Genomic DNA, 8,188 nt, shown 5'->3' with positions numbered 1-8,188 from the left:
CCTTTCACCAAGGAAATTTGGCATTGGTTGTGGGGTGTCTGGAAGCATGCTTGTGTTCATGCTAGTACTTTGGTTGAATGCTAGAATAGTCTTTCTAGACCCCCTACCAAGACTCCCTTTCTTGATGAGGCTTGAGATATTGGTCTAGGTTTTATTATATGGTAGGTGTGGCTGGAAAAAAACCACAAGATTTTTTAGGATAAGAAGAAGTTAGTGCAACAAGTGTGGCTACAAGTTACTAATACACTTCAGGAGACTCTTGTTAGACATTGCTACTGCTAGGATATGTTGTTGTCATTGATGTCAAAATATTCTTGCTCCCGTGATTAGAAATTGGTTTATTGAGATTATGGTTTGGTGTATGGAGCATTTATAGTAGCATTATATTTTTTTATATTGACATTGTTGATCTGGGAAGCTTAATTGATCATATCATATGATCCAATTTTGTAGTTTGTTTTTCTGATTAGTGCTTTGCAGAGTTCAATATTTCCTTCGGTATATTCCGGTGTGATCAAATCTTGACCTGAGTCTTTGGGAGACTGTTTGGGATGCTCTTGTGTATCTTCATCTCAAATGGTTCATGTTTTGGTACTCTGCAAGTTATCTTTCTTCATGGCAGTTGTTGTTGTTTGAGTATTCTTGAGTTTTAGATGTTGATCGATGAAGATTTGATAAGTGGTGTTGGTACAACTGTTACTGATGATTCTAATGTGCTTTGTGGCATTTCTTAAGTATTTCCTATTTGTTTTGATGATTCACATTGATCATTATGCGTGTTCTTGGTGATTTTGTCGAAGTGGTGTTGTTCTTCCTGTTATGCGGTTTCTCTTGGTGGTGTAGCATGTTGCAGCTGATCTTGACATGATTTCTGATGGAGTTGAGCATTTGGATATTTGGTTTAGGACCATGTTATGTCATTTATATCATTATATTAGTTCGGTGATTGATCTTTGTATCGTGTAATGTAATTTAATAATTGTGAGTTGAGGGTTTAGTTGACCTTGTTATCAAGATTGATCATTTGTATAAATAGGTGATATTGTCATGTAATTTAGGTATCAAGGTTGTGTCTACATTATCAGAGAGTGGTGTGTGTGTGTGAACAAGTGATTCATCCTTTGGTATTGTGATTGAGTAGAGATTGGAGTTGTAGAATAGACATTGTGCTTAACTAGAACTATCATCAGGTATTTGGAGATATTACTCTTTTAGTTCATTCCTTTCAGATTGTATTCCAAATCTTGTTGTAAGTCAGTGAGACTTCCCTGAGGGTTTTAGCCTTTCAAGTCATTATCTTTTGAGCAGTGCACTCTAGGCATTGTGCTTGAATACTAGTGCATTCTTCATTGTAATATTTTCAAATACTACTACAAAGTATCATCTTATTGTGGGTAGGCTCCCAACATGGTGTTTTCCTTAACGGAGTTTTCCACGTCAAAATCTTGTTGTTGTGTGTTGTGTTGTTAATCTACTTATTTTTTTTGTTGTTAAGCTACACCTCCCTTAATCCTCTCCTCTCCAAGTTCCAAATGAGTGTAGCTCTCAGTAGCTTTTTGCACTATTCTGGATGTCTTATGGAGACTCAAGATTGAAAATGTTTTTAACTATGCCAATGCAACTATAAAACAAACTAAATATGAGATATTTATGCAATTAACTAATATTAATTTTAGCCAAAAGACAATATGAATTATGCTAGAATGCTCTCTAAAATTCACTATAACTTAGATGCTCACAAGGTTTTCAGGATTTTGGATTATGAAGGAATGAGCTCCATTTATAAGAAAAATGGAGCAATGGATGGCTGAGATTGAGTAATTTGAGCAAGGGTCAGGATTCATGGGTTTCTGATCCATGTGAGGGCTTTCAACCCAATCCCAAAATGACAAGTGTCAACATGAGATGGCTTGAGAGGAGATAGAAGAGGCATTAAATACCTAAGATGACATGAGGGTTACCTTAGGAGGTAAGGTTTGGGTTGAGTTAGAGTCATCCATTGGATAAAGCTTTTATCCAAGGGGTAAACTCTTGTGCAAAGGTTAAAGGGATAACCAAGGGTAAAGATGAAGGTTGAGTTAGACAAAAATCTCCATCCATGTAAGAAGGTTGAGTTAACCATTAATGGTTATGTAAGAGTCATAAGTGGTTGTGTAAGGGTTTGGAAGACTTTAGGGGTTAACTTGTTGGAGACACAAAGCCTTTAATGCTTTTCAAAGACTTTGAGGCTTTGAGAAGTGACCCCAAGTTGCTTAGGAATGTGACAATAATTAGGGGAATTGTTTAGGCTAATTAGGGGTGGTTAGAAGAATTTAGAAGATGGTTAGAAGAGTCTAGAAGGGGATTTAGGATTGCAAGTGGGTTTGGTGGGTGAGGGAGAATAGAATTTAATTTAAAATCAAATTAATTTATTTCAATTGTGGTTGCAACTTGCATTTTTAGGAGAATGCAAGTGGGGGGGGTAGTTTAGGGATTTAAATAAATGTTTAATTTATTTATTTAAAAGAAGAAAGGGGTTGAATTAAATAAATATGATTTATTTATTTAATTGGTTTAGAGGATATGGTTTAATGAATTAGTTAAATAAATTGGATAATTTATCTAGTTAATAGCAGAAGAGTTTTAGGGATGAATTAATTAAATGTTAATTTAATTAACTATTGGCTGATGGATTTAATAATCAAATAAATAGTAAATATTCATTTAATTAAATGGACAGATTTATGTGACTACATTTGCCCCTCTTTGAGACGGTGCGGTTTACCATGTTGTTTCAAAGAAAGAAAAATAGGTATGAAGAAATATGCCCCATAAAGGTTAATTTAGTGGGTGGTATGCCCCTTCAAGAGATGGGCCGGAAAATTTCAAAAAATCAGGCGATCTCTTGAAAAAGAATGAGAATTGGCGGGAAGGTAGAAGAGAAGAAAATAGAAATAGCGATGAAAGAATGGAAGAAATCGGAGGTAAAATGAAGAAATGAGAGGCGTTGGAAGTTCATAGGGATCACGACGATGAGTGGGGTGAATGAGGTTTAGGGCTAGGTGGGCTATATGTGGAAGTTTAAGGGGTAAAACAGCCATCCATCTTTGTAGCATTTCAAAGCTCCTATAATGACTTTTGGTGAAGGAGGGAGCAACAGTCAGCATGCCGATACCTATAGAAGATCATCAGCTAGAGTGGATCCCTCGATTGTAGTGGCCAGATGACTACAGACCAGTGGTATGCAAACTTGATTTTTTTCCTTTTATGCTTTTTTGATATGGTTTTGCTAGAGTCCAAGTTGAATCAAGACAATAGTGCTAAAACTGTGTTTTAGTGCTCTTGTCACCTAGAATAGCATTTTTGTGCCGCTATAGTGCCATTGTCTAGTGGTTTTCGTGCTATTGGCTTTTGTAGTGCATTTGTGTAGTAGTATTAGCATTATTGGGTCAATGTTGTAGCGCTATCGTCATGTAATGGCACGTTTGTGTAGGTTAAATGACGCTTTTGTTGTCTTAGCGCTAGTGTGTAGGTGTTTTAGCGCTTTTGTGAACATAATAGCGCTATCGTCTAAGAAAAATAAAATAAAAATAGATGCCCTAGTTTAGCACGATTGTGAGCAGAATAGCACTATCGTCCGAAAAATTAGATGCCCCAGTGTTAAGAAAATGATCTCCTGATGCCTGTGTTGGGTGAATGGATGGATAAGTTGTTTTGAATCATAGTAGCCCCATTGAGACTAGGTCATTATGATAAATGCCTGTTGGAGTCTAGGTTTGCCATGATCGCTTACCTGTTGAGACCCAAAGATACTTGATCAAAGTATCTGTTGATAGTCTAGGTTTAAAATTAAGAAAGTTTGAAACAAAACAACTGATGATGATGTGTGATGTGTGCAAGAGGAGTTGGGTGTTATTCAGAAGCAAGAGTGCCATCTGGTGATATAGCAGCTGTGAGAGCAGTTGACTAAGGCTGAGATCGATTGTGTTGCGGCAACGGGCCTTTACGACATGATGTATATGCCTGCGATTCAAACAAATTATGGACTGTTGATGGCCTTAGAGAAGTGGTGGCATAGTGAGACCTGTACCTTCCATCTAGCTATGGGAGAGATGATTGTGACATTGGAGGATGTGTGGTGGATACTGCACATCCCTATTCAAGAAGAGTTGGTGATGTACAACCGGGCTTTAGGGACAACAACGGTACAACGGCTATGTGTAGAGGATGTGTACATCTATGATGGCTCTATCACTTGGGAGGAGATAGTTGCGCTTTATGAGCCACTACCATTGATGTTAGCAGGTATAGCTGGGGTTTTTTTTTGCACTGATCGATGATGTGTTCTATCACACTTGTACAAGGAGTTGCATGAGGTTGTATACTGAGAGATGAGTGCTCTGGGAGTAGGGATTACACTATTACATATCTAGGTGTGGGAGCACTTACTAGTGACATGACCAGTTAGTCTAAGGTTTAGGGCCGTAGATGAGCCCTATGTTTATATGTATGGAGGTATGATGAGTCAGCCCCACTTGGGGAAGTTGGAGTGGTGGCAGCGAGCGTTGGATGATTTGGACATCATGATATGGAGGACATATATAGAGTGTGATCCATGGGAGGATGATGCAGAGGTATTGCCATATGTTTTCATGACATAGTTTTTGATTGGTAGGACAACCTACAATGCGGAGAGATAGGTACCCGACAGAGTGATGAGATAGTTTGGACGGAGGCAGGGACCACCGAGGGGATCAGGAGAGTATGCACGGATAGTGTGGGAGAGATTTCAGTGGGGGCCAGTGTTACCATATGATCATGCCCTAGCAGAGTTCTACACATTATAGGCGAGACCATGGCATATGAGACCTACGATTGTGGATGCAGGGGTGACAGAGGAGTACACTCAGTACCATACTGCACATCTTACTCTACACATTTCAGATCCAGCTAAGCCAATACCATCCTTTGAGGAGGACAAGAGACAACGATGGAGGAGGAGAGGAGGTAGGGGAGCAGGTGGTGGAGGTGGAGGTTTTGGTGGAAGAGGAGATGGAGGTGGAGGAGGTGATGGAGGAGGAGGTTATGGTGGAGCAGGAGGCAGTGGAGGAGGTGGGGGTGATGGATTTGGGGGTGGGGATGGATTATTGGCAAGGATTAGATGAGTAGGTAGTTCCAGTTAGTCAATGAGCTATGAGCTATTCGTAGATGTGACAGGCGAGATCAGAGTGGTCTCAGTGGATGCAGAGTAGTGGTGTTGTTATGGGGCCTCCTCAGTGAGATGGCGAGGGTAGTGGGGGTGCAACATCTTGTCAGAGTGCTATTTGAGAGATTTGTATGCATTTGGTACTTTGTTATGACACTGATTCTTGGATGGCTCTTTGGTAGCCAATTTTTGTGTACACATCATTGGACTCTGATACATTTATTCTTTATGATGCGGTATATGATGATATATGATGAGATCTCATTCTTTGGTGCTAATAAGAGATGTATGTGATGTTATGTCTATGCAGGATGATGATGTTTATGTGTTTAGGCTTTTATATACATGAGATGTTTTTATGTGCTAGATGTGTATGTTGATGAGATGATTCCTATATGCATGTTTTATCGATAATTTTGCTATCATGTGTATGCAGGATACTTGATGGATGATGCTAATATGTATATGCAGGAGTCATGTGTATGTGATGGATGATTTTGTTTTGCGATGAATGTGATGTAATGATAATGATGTATGCAAGATGATGAGTTTGATGATCAAATAATGATGATGATTGTGAGTGAATGATGCATGTTCTTTTATTATGAATCTACATGAATGCATTTATGTATGTATGATGATGGTTATGTATGCTTCTAGATGAATGTATGATTTATGGATGAACAAATATTTGAGACAAATGTTATGTATGTTTCTAAATGAATGTAACTAAATGATTGATAAAATGTATGTTTGAATGATTCTTAACATGTATGTATGTAATCAACTAAATGATGGAATGATGTGAAATGCAACTAAATGAATCGAAACAAATGATCATGATGTTAAATGTAAGACAAAAATACATCTAATGGAGAATGAATAACTGCACCTTAATGCATTTAATGAATCTAGATGAAACTTTTAAAATGATAAATAAGATGGAAGAGTATAATAATGCATTTAAATGGATAGATGAATGTGCTTGATTTTTAATAGATAAAAAAATGCACTTAAATGTAACTAAATGAATTTATATGAATGTTCTAAAAAAACTTAAGTGATGATGAATGATATTTGGCAATTAAGATACAACGAAATGTACTTAAATGACTAAATGAATGTATAGTCAATGTCTGAAAGAAAGGAAAGTAAATGAAATGAGTGGAAATGCATCTAGATGAATCTAAATGAATCCAATGCAATGGTAAAATGATGCAAATGATGGTAATGCAAGCACATGATAATAAATGTAACTAAATGATAATAAATGCACTTAAATGGATAGCTAAGTGGATGTGATGAATTTATATGCAAGTAATGATAATAGACTAGATGTATTTAAATGCAACTAAATGTAATGAAATGATAATGTCATGCATTTATGATAGATGAATGCAAGTTGGTGAGAAATGTGCGGATGTGGAATGCATATGTGAGATGATGTATCAGAGAACTCCATCATGATTGTATTCAAGATTAATTCATTGTTAAATAACCTCTCATATCTTAACTTATTTACACTTCCATACAAACCATAAATATGAATAATGAATGATCAAAATGGATGGGCGACATGCAACAGAATGCAATATAAACAAATGAGATGGAATGATGATCCATAGTGCTTTATTTTTCATCATTGAGAATGGTAGTAACAATCGTGGACGAGGCAGTAGGAACCAAAGTTGGAGCATTGTACCTGTAAGCAAGCAGTATAGACAAAGAATATGGACCCTCCATTCTAGTTAATGTTCAAATGGTCAAGGTATACGATGTAGTCAACAAGCCATATTGATTCATGACTGTATTTTTGTAGATGATCACGTAGCTCAGTGAACTTTCCACGTAGACACCATTAGTACATGCCCCAAAACTTCATTGGAACAATCTACAAATAGCAAACAAAGAAAAAGATATCAAGAACCATCCCGGCTACTCTAATCACTTGTGGATATCTTGGAGTAGCGTAAGAACATTATACAAATAAATAAATAACAAATGACCAAGAACCTATCAGCCAACCAAATTTTCTTGTCAAAGAAACTATACCATGTCTTGTTTGTAAAGGAAGGATGCATCCTTGTGAAGACGATTGTGTGTAGATGTTGTTGATTAGTTGGTTGATTGGATAAGTGATCATTAGTTTAGTAGTGCAAAAATGTTGTTTTTGTGTAGGTTACAAGGTGTATGCATACGTTATACTGTCTTTGATTGGTTTTTGATGTTTTTAAATTTTTGGAATGTTGTGAATGTTTTTAGTATTTTCACAGGTTTTATGAATGTTTTTGGTGTTTTCCAAGGAATTATTGAATGAACAACTTAATGAATAACAAGTAATGTAGAATCCACTCCCATCGGTAGCTTGAAGAATAGGTTGCCCCCAGTTAGGTGGTGGTTTGTGCAAGCATGATGCGAGACACATGGAGGAATAATCCTAATTGCAGATCAATAACAAGGCATGGTATATATGATGGATGGATGAATGAAAATAGATGCAATGATTGTGATCGTAAAGAGTCTAAAAAGACAATGGGAGCATAGCCTTGATGAGTAGCGCCTTTTTGCCAAGTTTTCACTATCGTACTTACCCAAGGTGCCACCAGACTAGTTGTTCACCGTTTGGAGGATATTATTTTTCTTTACTATTTTCTTGACTTTTTTGTGTTTTGTTCAAAGACTTTTTCTGAATGTTTTTGGTATTTTCTTGATACTTGAAGAATCCTAAACTTTTAAGATGCATGTTGTTGATCGGATTTGTTAGTGGTTCACCTTTTGAAATTACCAAATTATATGCCCTAGACCCGAAGATGGCAATGATAACATATAGACCCAGCCAATTGCATTCAAACTTGCCTTCATATTCTCGGTTTGGTTGGTTGCGAGGATTTTCCCTTAGAACAAGATTACCTACCTCAAATGTGTGAGGCTTGACTCGATGATTGTACCTTCTTCTCATGCCCTGCTGATATACTTTGAGGTGGTTGTATGCAGCTTGTCGCT

Source organism: Cryptomeria japonica, chromosome 5, assembly GCF_030272615.1.
Source record: "Cryptomeria japonica chromosome 5, Sugi_1.0, whole genome shotgun sequence".
NCBI lineage: Eukaryota > Viridiplantae > Streptophyta > Pinopsida > Cupressales > Cupressaceae > Cryptomeria > Cryptomeria japonica.
Note: the sequence above shows the minus strand (reverse complement) of the source record.